Source organism: Mercurialis annua, linkage group LG4 (genome assembly GCF_937616625.2).
Source record: "Mercurialis annua linkage group LG4, ddMerAnnu1.2, whole genome shotgun sequence".
NCBI classification, from domain to species: Eukaryota; Viridiplantae; Streptophyta; class Magnoliopsida; order Malpighiales; family Euphorbiaceae; genus Mercurialis; species Mercurialis annua.
Window position 1 is genome coordinate 5584432 of NC_065573.1, and position 12183 is coordinate 5596614.

At 34.4% G+C, this 12183-nt stretch overlaps 1 long non-coding RNA gene across 1 annotated transcript; it reads right to left on the bottom strand.

The window, feature by feature from the left end:
• Positions 1-1114: 1114 nt before the first annotated feature.
• Positions 1115-3129, bottom strand: LOC126676823 (uncharacterized). Its single transcript, XR_007640428.2, has 3 exons — positions 2989-3129; positions 2842-2892; positions 1115-1555 (listed from the first exon to the last, which is right to left on the bottom strand). It is a non-coding gene; the product is annotated as an uncharacterized LOC126676823 (long non-coding RNA).
• Between the last annotated feature and the right edge of the window lie 9054 nt (positions 3130-12183).

Genomic DNA, 12183 nt, shown 5'->3' on the forward strand with positions numbered 1-12183 from the left:
CAAATGTTTAAAAACGTTACGAAACAAAACTAAGCGTTTCACCTGTTTAGATTAAGCCAAACGTTTACAAACGATACAAAACAAATCCAAACGTTCCACCTTTCTAGGGATTTAAGCCAAACGTTTACATACGGTACGAAATTAATCCAAACGTTTGACCTTTTTAGCGAATTAATCCAAACGTTTACATACGCTATGAAAGAAATCCAAACGTTTGACCTTTTTAGCAATTTAAGCCAAACATTTATAAACTTTACGAAACAAATCCAAACGTGTCACCTTTTTAGCAATTTAAGCCAAATGTTTGCAAACGTTACGAAACAAATCCAAACGTTTCACCATTTTAGCGATTTAAGCCAAACATTTACAAAGGTTTTGAAACAAATGCAAATGTTTCACCTTTTTAGCAATTGAAGCCAAACGATTACAAACGTTACGAAACAAATCCAAGTGTTTCACCTTTTTAGCAACTTAAGCAAAACGTTTACAAACATTACAAAACAAATCCAAGCAAACCTTCAGACCAATTTAAGCCAAACGTTTACAAACTTTTTGAAACAAATCCAAACGTTTCACCTTTGTCACGACCCATTTTCATGAATCGCGACCGGCGCTAGGGTATGGGTAATGTAGTACCAAAACCCGTAGCTAGCCTTTCAATTAACATATAAACACATAAACCTGCAGAAAACCAATGCTCGGGGGCAACCGAGACTTCAACCTAAATCTAGCAGTTATAATATTCCACAATTAATATAACATGCTTAGCCAATTCCGAGACTAATATAGATTTATCATAAATCAATGTAAGTATTATAATCATGCCAAAGCAATATAACCAGTCGAACCAATCCGACAAAATATACAGTAATAATAAAGACGTCTACTTACTACTGCGGTCTAAGAATAAAACAGTTTTACAGTTTATCAAAAATAAATGGAACCTCCGAAGAAAAGTAAATGCGGAGATCACCGGACTCTCTCAGATCATAACCCTGGGAAAATTGGGAAAACAACTGGGTCAGATATACTGAGATGAGTTTATACCACTATCTACATTTATTAAGTGGAAAACCTTTTAAAACCGTTTAAAACATTTAATAACGATATTACGGATAATAGTTGGAACCCTAATCCACAATTCTAAATAATAAACATAATCCAATAGGTCTGGTCCCGAGAGCTGAGCTACACCGAGTTACCACTGACCACACTTATACCAGAGTCCCGAGAGCTGAGCTACACCGAGTTACTCTACTTGGTCCCGAGAGCTATGCTCACACCGAGTTACCACATTACCATAAATACCTTTCCCAGATCATTACCGGTGCGCACGCAGTCCTAATGATGCCCATTAGGTAGCATGTTCCAACTAGAAGCCATAATATAAAACCAGTTCGAAATATACGTACAGTATATATATTTATTATTAAAATAACAATTTACTTAATAAAGCGGTAAATAGTAAGTACAAACTCACTGCTTGCAAATCCACGTGAAAACTTGACAAGCAACTAAACCTGATCCGACTCCGAAGCACGAGCAGTCGACGGGTCTAAGAAAATATATATAATAATTAATATCATTCCCTAACTCTAGAGAGTACTAGACACCACATACGACTAGCACATATATCAATCAAGCCAACGTATAAACCATCATAACGCCATTATACATATATAGTCAAAATGCCAAAGCATAAACTAACGTGGAATAATCATACTTACTCGGACTGTCACCAAAGTCATACAATCAGTTAAGTCAAATTGAGTTCCCACTTTGAAAACATGATCCGAAAATCCATTTCAGATAACTTAGTTAAATCCATAAACCAAGTTTAAAACCAACATGGTGAGTCAGCCAAGTTACAACAATTGCAAGGCGTCTTCTCACAAATCGGGCGACCCAAGTCTAACCCGAACCAAAATCCAACCAGAGTAAAACCAGAGTTTAATATTTAGGTCATCTTTTGATAAACTATGAAATCCATTTTGAAAACAAGGAACTCAATAAGAACTCAATAACCAAAATATCATAACGCTCATAAGGTTCTCGACAAAAGTCCTCAATGGGCAAACATGTTCAAACGGCCAACATAAAATATACAATCACCTTAGCATGCCCTCTAACATTAAACATGCCCAATCAAGATTTACAATAATTTATACATCATACTAACATGTTAACAACAATCCAATATTAATCAATAATGTTAAACAACCCAACTAACTTATTTAAACAATCAAAACATTACATGACAACAAATTCAACATTTAGCCAAAATCGGCAAAACAAGCCAACCTCAAAACAACCATGCCATGACACTTTAATGAATCCAATTCATCTCAAAAGCTTAAACCAATTACATTTTCAGTTTCAAAACCTCTAACCAAAACATATCAATTGATCATGATTATCAAGCCAAATAACAAACAATTTGATATGCTCAAACCAAACTAATCCAACTCTGTCAATTTGATTTTTAATCACCAAACACAGGTTAATTCAATTATTTACAGCCCTATAACAAAATCAAACTAAAACAATTTATAGCAATCTAATTCTTTAAACAACAACATCATGGCAATGAAATTATGGACAGCCCTAACATTCCCCTTTTAAGAAATCCATACAACGCATGAACGAACCGAATTCTAGAGAGCATAAACGACTACAACAAATGCCCAACAAGTATTGACAATGAATTTGATACAATAATAAAGAAAACCAAATCAAAACAGCGCATACAATTACATGCCACAAAACTAACATTTAAAATTGAAATCTAACAACCATCACACCAACGATTCGAATTAAAAGGGTAAAGGAAGGATTAATTACCTTAGCAATCCAAAAGAGCAAGGAAAACTCAGAAAAATAGTGGAATAATGGCTACAACAATGAAAAACCGAAGGACCAATGAATACCCAAACAATTCGATTACGTAAACTATGAATTGAATGATGGAAAGGATGTTAGAACACTTACCAAGTGTCTTGAGGCACCAAAATGTGATTGGGAATTGTCTATAAATGTTTAGAAATCAGTTTAGGGTTTGTGGGAACGAGTGGGGGCTGATTTGGTCGAGAAACGAAGTTTTTATAAGCAAACCCGTAATGAACCGGTTCTACGGCCGGTTATGTCCAGCAGAACCGGTTATTGAACCGGTTGACTCACTGCCAATGCAGAAATCAGAGTGGACCGGACCTACGACCGGTTCAACCCAGCAGGTCCGGTTATAGGTCCATTTGACCCGAAAAGAGGTCAAAACGACGATCTGAACGGTCGAATGAAAGATAATCCTCTTAGGTACAACATATCCAAAGGGCAGCCCGATCCGACGGTTAAATTGGGAGATATGGACGTTTTACTAGAGCATAGCAGATTTGGAAAACATGCAAACATTGTTTCGATAACAATCCGGAAATAAATCAATTCAACATCAAATACATAAAGGTTCAAGGGGTACACATAAGTCATTCAACATGACACAACCAAGGTACCACATATGCTAATTCGCACATAAATCAATTCGAAAACAAGTCGGAAGCACAACGAGAACAAGTCGAAGTTAAAACACAACCAAAGTCCATCACAAACCAAACTTTAAACGGACAACCAACCACCAAAACAAGTTATAAAAAAATACGGGTTATTACATTCTCTCCAACTTAAAAACAAAATCGTCCTCGATTTTGACACAAAAACAACCGACGTAAAACATAACATAAAACTACATAGCAAGCCATACAAAACGTACATGACCAACGTAAGATCACATAATCATGATACCCAAAGGAATTAAGGAAATCATAATAACAAATTTGCATAACAAACTTTATCTCTCAAGAACATTCCTCCACCAAGTAACCAATTGAAACTGTAATCATAGGAATTCTGTTATTCATCAACCGACGCACTTGCGTAACCACAAACTTAACAGGTTGCTCCTCGAATGATAACTCAAAACCACCACTCATATAAATCAACAACTCAAATGGTCACAACACACATATGCACAAATTTCTATTCTATCAACTCAGTGCTTCAACAATCACTCGATCAACACAATGTGAATAATAAACAATTATTCAACTGAGAGTCACAATTACTCTATACCAAAGTGGCTTCCAGAACCACCTCGAAACTCATCTATTATAAAATCCTCAATGTCAAATACAAGATTAAGCGCTAAGCTCAACTCTAATTCTATAATTCCAAAATCTTTTGCCTCGGACAAAACAATAACACTGTAAACATAGCTGATAAAATCTATCGTTCTAAAAACACTTACTTACTTCCACTTATAGCATCTCTACATCAAAATTATCGATAACAAAACCCAATAAACTTCTGATAATGTTTCAGTTCCAAAATCAACATTATAATAATCCTTTAATCCAAACGATTTAGTACCAACTCGATAATGCAATTAACTTGTGAATCATAAAACATAATAACTCATATCGCAATTCAAAGAAAAGCGGACCTCTTTTGTGATAACAAAAATTTCTATATTAGTGACAAACAATATCCATCAAAATGATTCTCCCAATCACTCAAAAACATAACGCCATGACTACACTGAACATTGACTGCATCAGACAACTTAAAAAAATTTGTCTCTTACAACAAGTGTTCAACCATGCTCAAAACAATATACAAACATTACAATAATACCATTAATTAACAAAATCGATCAACCGATCATGGTTGTCGAAACCTATTAACCGCGATTCCCGATTCTGAATCAATTATCTCACATAACCAAATCGAACTCAAACTCTCAGAATTATTCAATCAATTGACTATAATCTCGTATACAACGAAAGATCAATACGACCATTTTACTACGACCGGATTGTCAGCTATGCTCAAAACCAACCCCTGTGGGTATAAAATATTTTATATATAAAATTTTCCATCATGTTTAAAAGAGTCTACGTCTTACACCTCCTTTTTCATTCAAAATCGAAATACCTTTACGTTGAAAAACCATCAGTTTTGCAAACCCTTGAAAATTTTCAAAATATTCACATTTTAAATCCGAAATTTCTTCTTATTTTCTAATACATTTGCAAATCTGTAAATCAGTTCAACTGACAAAATTTATGTTCTCTTTAATTCAAACTTTTTAAAACACTTTTTAAATAGTTTATACTTTTCTCGTAAAAGTCAAACTGTGGCAAGATTCCCCATATTCAAAATGCACATTAATGTTTCAAACATTCAAAATTTAAGTCGCTTTTAAATTTTCTCAAACAAAAACACAATTTGAAGAAATCGCTCAAGCGAAAAATTTATTATCCCTTTTCAATCAATTTGACAAAATTTCTTCCTTTCCTCAGAAAGGTAAAATCAGCAATGTAAATCTCTTGTTTATAAACATACCTTTATATCAATACACCAAAATACTTTGGACAATTCAAATCTGGAAAAATAAAGTTTCGTTTAAAACAAAAATATAGTGTATACGCACACATGGAGCATAACCAACATCCTTAATCCAAAAATCCTTAATTATCACGAAAGCTTTCTATTCTAAACTACACTATACCGCACTTAGCATAACTATATCTCGAGCGCAACCTCAAAATCATTCTTACTTTCTATGAAGCACAAGATTCTGAAAACACCGACCGATCCCTAACAATGTAATCGTCCATAATTTAACACCATCATCACAGAGTATTTGTCTAGCTTTCTCTCGGCAACAGTTCAAAATCATTTGAAATTCCATAACTTTATAAGATACATTTACCCCAAAGGGACTCGCGAGTTTGATTCAAAATACTTTCCTCAAAACACTTTATTGACAAAATCCATTTTACATAACTGTGCGCCAGGGTGATGACATCTCTCATCCCCAAAGAGTTGCATCCAACCCTAATCATTTCTATGCACGTGATGCATGTATCAATTATTAATTTATCTTTTATTTAGTGAACATACTCAATGCTTAATGCAATCCTGTTCGTAACCTTTAAAATGCACGTTCATGATATGTCTGGGCACAATTACGTGTTAAAAATATTTCAAATATTTTAAAAAATCAACCTGTGAAATTCATTTCACAATAAAACATTTGCTAGACGTTACACTCTGTGAGATGTGCACTTGATAACCTCAAAATATTTCTTAAACTCCGTACTTGCAACCTACCAAAATTCGATGCTATACAACTCCTCCTCCTCATAACTTCATTACACCTCTACTAGAAAAAGTATCTAACTAATCTCAATCATGACTGAGCATATCCAAAGAAAATAGCACATAAAATACGTTCCTATAAAAATTTACCGCCAGCTCCTGCATCGCATCTTCAGACTTGATGGAAACACCAGTGTATTAATACAATGGTCTATCTTCTCGGTTCAGAGTTTCTAATATCCGTTCTAGGATAACCCGAAATCATCAGCCAATCCAAGGGAGTATTTCCCTCGTCTTCCTCGATATCGAAACCCAAAGATTTCGATCTTAGAATCATACATCAAGGTAAACCAACCTTGACCACGTGAGTAAATCATCTCACGTGCTACTCCACACGTAGAGACAACAAACACGATCAACTTAGTCCAACAGACAAGCGAGTTATACAACTAATTTTTATTACCAACATATTACGAATTCTATGAACCGTAATTCACCCAAGCATGCCATTGAACACAATTAACCCTAAACATACTTAAAAGACAAATCAGGACATTCCACAACACATTTTTTTTTGAAATCTCATTACCATGTAATTATATCATCCTTTAATAGTACGTTCCAAAATTCGTTTTGAAATTAAAATCAAATACGAAAACTTCCAAATTTTGCTGAGCCCAAAGGTTAGAACAGAATCACAATTTGTAAAAGTCTCTTCTTATTAATCAGTTGCTTTAAAATGGATACCCAAGTATCTCAAACAATAAAATCATCGAGTTGGCCGAGTCATTACAACTGCCAAGCTCAACTCCTAAATTAGGGTGACCCAAGTCGAACCCAAACCAATCGTTTATAAGACGTATTTAAAATATTTGTAAATCCGGAAAAATATATTAATAAAATTTCCATCCTTTCAAATTTGGGAGCTCAACTTAAACCAACCGCTAAACGGTAATTTAAAACTCAAATGAGAAATCTTTGATTTCAAACATCTATTCCGTAAATCCAAAAAAATTCAAAATGTTGACATACTACAACATGATAAAATAACTTCAACGTTAAATTCTTAAAACAATGGTTCATCTCATAAAATATCATTTTGAAATCATCCCTTGTTAACACCAAACCAAACATAATATTTCAAAATACAGGAATTTCTTTTTACTGGTAGCTCAACCAAAAATCAAACTTTTTAAGAATTTAAAATCAAACTTCTCTTATGATTTTGTGTTGAAACACAAATTGGATAAAACAATATTGTCAATGAAAATCTTTAAATCAACATGTGGTCAAACAATGCATGACCATCAAACACGTTTTATCTCTTTAATAGAAAAAAAACAACAAGGCTAACGCCCAACATACGATCACATTTAAAATCAACAATCGAGGCCAAAGACAAGATGTACTTTATTAATAAGGCAAAAGCAGTGCAACGCATCATGCAAAATAACCGTATCCGTACCATATTTTTTTAAATCGCATCAGGCATAAACGCCAAAATTTATCAAACAACATCATACCCAAGTATGAGTTTAGAAAAATTTACCAACCTATGATTTCCCGAGAAATTGAAAGCAATAATAATTACCCAAGTTAAATAATCTCAACATGATAAAACACAGCACGTAACATCCAAGTGAAATTAATTGTCAATCATAACATCAACACCAAATAAAGACTGACAGACATCACCTATAGGATGTAGGCTGAAAGTTTGAAAATAAAAGATGACATTTTAAAAGACAAGACACGAATCCTAATTCCGCAGTAGTTCCTATGACACGACATCAACTTATCATGCCAAAACACATAATACATAACATGCATAAGGCCTTGGTTTGAAACCAAAGCTCTGATACCAAGTTTGTCACGACCCATTTTCATGAATCGCGACCGGCGCTAGGGTATGGGTAATGTAGTACCAAAACCCGTAGCTAGCCTTTCAATTAACATATAAACACATAAACCTGCAGAAAACCAATGCTCGGGGGCAACCGAGACTTCAACCTAAATCTAGCAGTTATAATATTCCACAATTAATATAACATGCTTAGCCAATTCCGAGACTAATATAGATTTATCATAAATCAATGTAAGTATTATAATCATGCCAAAGCAATATAACCAGTCGAACCAATCCGACAAAATATACAGTAATAATAAAGACGTCTAGTTACTACTGCGGTCTAAGAATAAAACAGTTTTACAGTTTATCAAAAATAAATGGAACCTCCGAAGAAAAGTAAATGCGGAGATCACCAGACTCTCTCAGATCATAAACCTGGGAAAATTGGGAAAACAACGGGGTCAGATATACTGAGATGAGTTTATACCACTATCTACATTTATTAAGTGGAAAACCTTTTAAAACCGTTTAAAACATTTAATAACGATATTACGGATAATAGTTGGAACCCTAATCCACAATTCTAAATAATAAACATAATCCAATAGGTCTGGTCCCGAGAGCTGAGCTACACCGAGTTACCACTGACCACACTTATACCAGAGTCCCGAGAGCTGAGCTACACCGAGTTACTCTACTTGGTCCCGAGAGCTATGCTCACACCGAGTTACCACATTACCATAAATACCTTTCCCAGATCATTACCGGTGCGCACGCAGTCCTAATGATGCCCATTAGGTAGCATGTTCCAACTAGAAGCCATAATATAAAACCAGTTCGAAATATACGTACAGTATATATATTTATTATTAAAATAACAATTTACTTAATAAAGCGGTAAATAGTAAGTACAAACTCACTGCTTGCAAATCCACGTGAAAACTTGACAAGCAACTAAACCTGATCCGACTCCGAAGCACGAGCAGTCGACGGGTCTAAGAAAATATATATAATAATTAATATCATCCCCTAACTCTAGAGAGTACTAGACACCACATACGACTAGCACATATATCAATCAAGCCAACGTATAAACCATCATAACGCCATTATACATATATAGTCATAATGCCAAAGCATAAACTAACGTGGAATAATCATACTTACTCGGACTGTCACCAAAGTCATACAATCAGTTAAGTCAAATTGAGTTCCCACTTTGAAAACATGATCCAAAAATCCATTTCAGATAACTTAGTTAAATCCATAAACCAAGTTTAAAACCAACATGGTGAGTCAGCCAAGTTACAACAATTGCAAGGCGTCTTCTCACAAATTGGGCGACCCAAGTCTAACCCGAACCAAAATCCAACCAGAGTAAAACCAGAGTTTAATATTTAGGTCATCTTTTGATAAACTATGAAATCCATTTTGAAAACAAGGAACTCAATAAGAACTCAATAACCAAAATATCATAACGCTCATAAGGTTCTCGACAAAAGTCCTCAATGGGCAAACATGTTCAAACGGCCAACATAAAATATACAATCACCTTAGCATGCCCTCTAACATTAAACATGCCCAATCAAGATTTACAATAATTTATACATCATACTAACATGTTAACAACAATCCAATATTAATCAATAATGTTAAACAACCCAACTAACTTATTTAAACAATCAAAACATTACATGACAACAAATTCAACATTTAGCCAAAATCGGCAAAACAAGCCAACCTCAAAACAACCATGCCATGACACTTTAATGAATCCAATTCATCTCAAAAGCTTAAACCAATTACATTTTCAGTTTCAAAACCTCTAACCAAAACATATCAATTGATCATGATTATCAAGCCAAATAACAAACAATTTGATATGCTCAAACCAAACTAATCCAACTCTGTCAATTTGATTTTTAATCACCAAACACAGGTTAATTCAATTATTTACAGCCCTATAACAAAATCAAACTAAAACAATTTATAGCAATCTAATTCTTTAAACAACAACATCATGGCAATGAAATTATGGACAGCCCTAACATTCCCCTTTTAAGAAATCCATACAACGCATGAACGAACCGAATTCTAGAGAGCATAAACGACTACAACAAATGCCCAACAAGTATTGACAATGAATTTGATACAATAATAAAGAAAACCAAATCAAAACAGCGCATACAATTACATGCCACAAAACTAACATTTAAAATTGAAATCTAACAACCATCACACCAACGATTCGAATTAAAAGGGTAAAGGAAGGATTAATTACCTTAGCAATCCAAAAGAGCAAGGAAAACTCAGAAAAATAGTGGAATAATGGCTACAACAATGAAAAACCGAAGGACCAATGAATACCCAAACAATTCGATTACGTAAACTATGAATTGAATGATGGAAAGGATGTTAGAACACTTACCAAGTGTCTTGAGGCACCAAAATGTGATTGGGAATTGTCTATAAATGTTTAGAAATCAGTTTAGGGTTTGTGGGAACGAGTGGGGGCTGATTTGGTCGAGAAACGAAGTTTTTATAAGCAAACCCGTAATGAACCGGTTCTACGGCCCGTTCTGTCCAGCAGAACCGGTTATTGAACCGGTTGACTCACTGCCAATGCAGAAATCAGAGTGGACCGGACCTACGACCAGTTCAACCCAGCAGGTCCGGTCGAATGAAAGATAATCCTCTTAGGTACAACATATCCAAAGGGCAGCCCGATCCGACGGTTAAATTGGGAGATATTGACGTTTTACTAGAGCATAGCAGATTTGGAAAACATGCAAACATTGTTTCGATAACAATCCGGAAATAAATCAATTCAACATCAAATACTTAAAGGTTCAAGGGGTACACATAAGTCATTCAACATGACACAACCAAGGTACCACATATGCTAATTCGCACATAAATCAATCCGAAAACAAGTCGGAAGCACAACGAGAACAAGTCGAAGTTAAAACACAACCAAAGTCCATCACAAACCAAACTTTAAACGGACAACCAACCACCAAAACAAGTTATAAAAAAATACGGGTTATTACAACCTTTTTATCGATTTAGGCCAAACATTAACAAACGGTACGAAACAAATCCAAACGTTGAACCTTTTTAGCGATTTAAGCAAAACGTTTACAAACGTTACGAAACAAATCCAAACGTTAAACCTTTTTAGCGATTTAAGCCAAACGTTTACAAACGTTACGAAACAAATCCAAACGTTTCATCGTTTTTGCGATATAAGCCAGACGTTTACAAATGTTACGAAACAAATCCAAACGTTTCGCCTTTTTAGCAATTTAGGCCAAACGTTAACAAACGTTATAAAACAAATCCAAATGTTTCACCTTTTTAGCGATTTAAGACAAATGTTTACAAACGTTAAGAAAAAAAACCAAACGTTTAAAACGTTACGAAATAAATCCAAACGTTTCACATTTTTAGCTATTAAACCTTTACAAATATTACGAAATAAAACCAAGCGTTTCAACTTTTCAGCAATTTAAGCCAAACGTTTACAAACGTTTACAATGGTACAAAAATAATCCAAATGTTTCACCTTTTGAGCGATTTAAGCGAAGCGTTTATAATCGCTACGAAAAAAATCCAAATGTTTCATGTTTTTAGCAATTTAAGCCAAACGTTTACAAACGTTACGAAACAAATCCAAGCGTTTCTCCTTTTTAGCAACTTAAGCCAAACGTATAAATACGTTACGAAACAAATCAAAGCGTTTCACCTTTTTAGCAATTTATGCCAAATGTTTACAGAAGTTACGAAACAAATCCAAACGTTTCACCTTTTTAGTTTGGCTTAAGTCGCTAAAATGGGGAAACGTTTGGATTTGTTTCGTAACGTTTGTAAATGTTTGGCTTAAATCGCTAAAAAGGTGAAACGTTTGGTTTTGTTTCGTGACGTTTTAAACGCTTGGCTTAAATCGCTAAAAAGGTGAAACGCTTGGATTTGTTTCGTCACGTTTGTAAATGTTTGGCATAAACTGCTAAAATGGGGAAACGTTTTTATTTGTTTCTTAACGTTTATAAACGTTTGGCTTAAACCGCTAAAAAGGTGAAACGTTTGGTTTTGTTTCGTAACGTTTGTAAATGTTTGGCTTAAATCGCTAAAAAGGTGAAACGCTTGGATTTGTGTCGTAAGTTTTAAACGTTTGGATTAAGTAG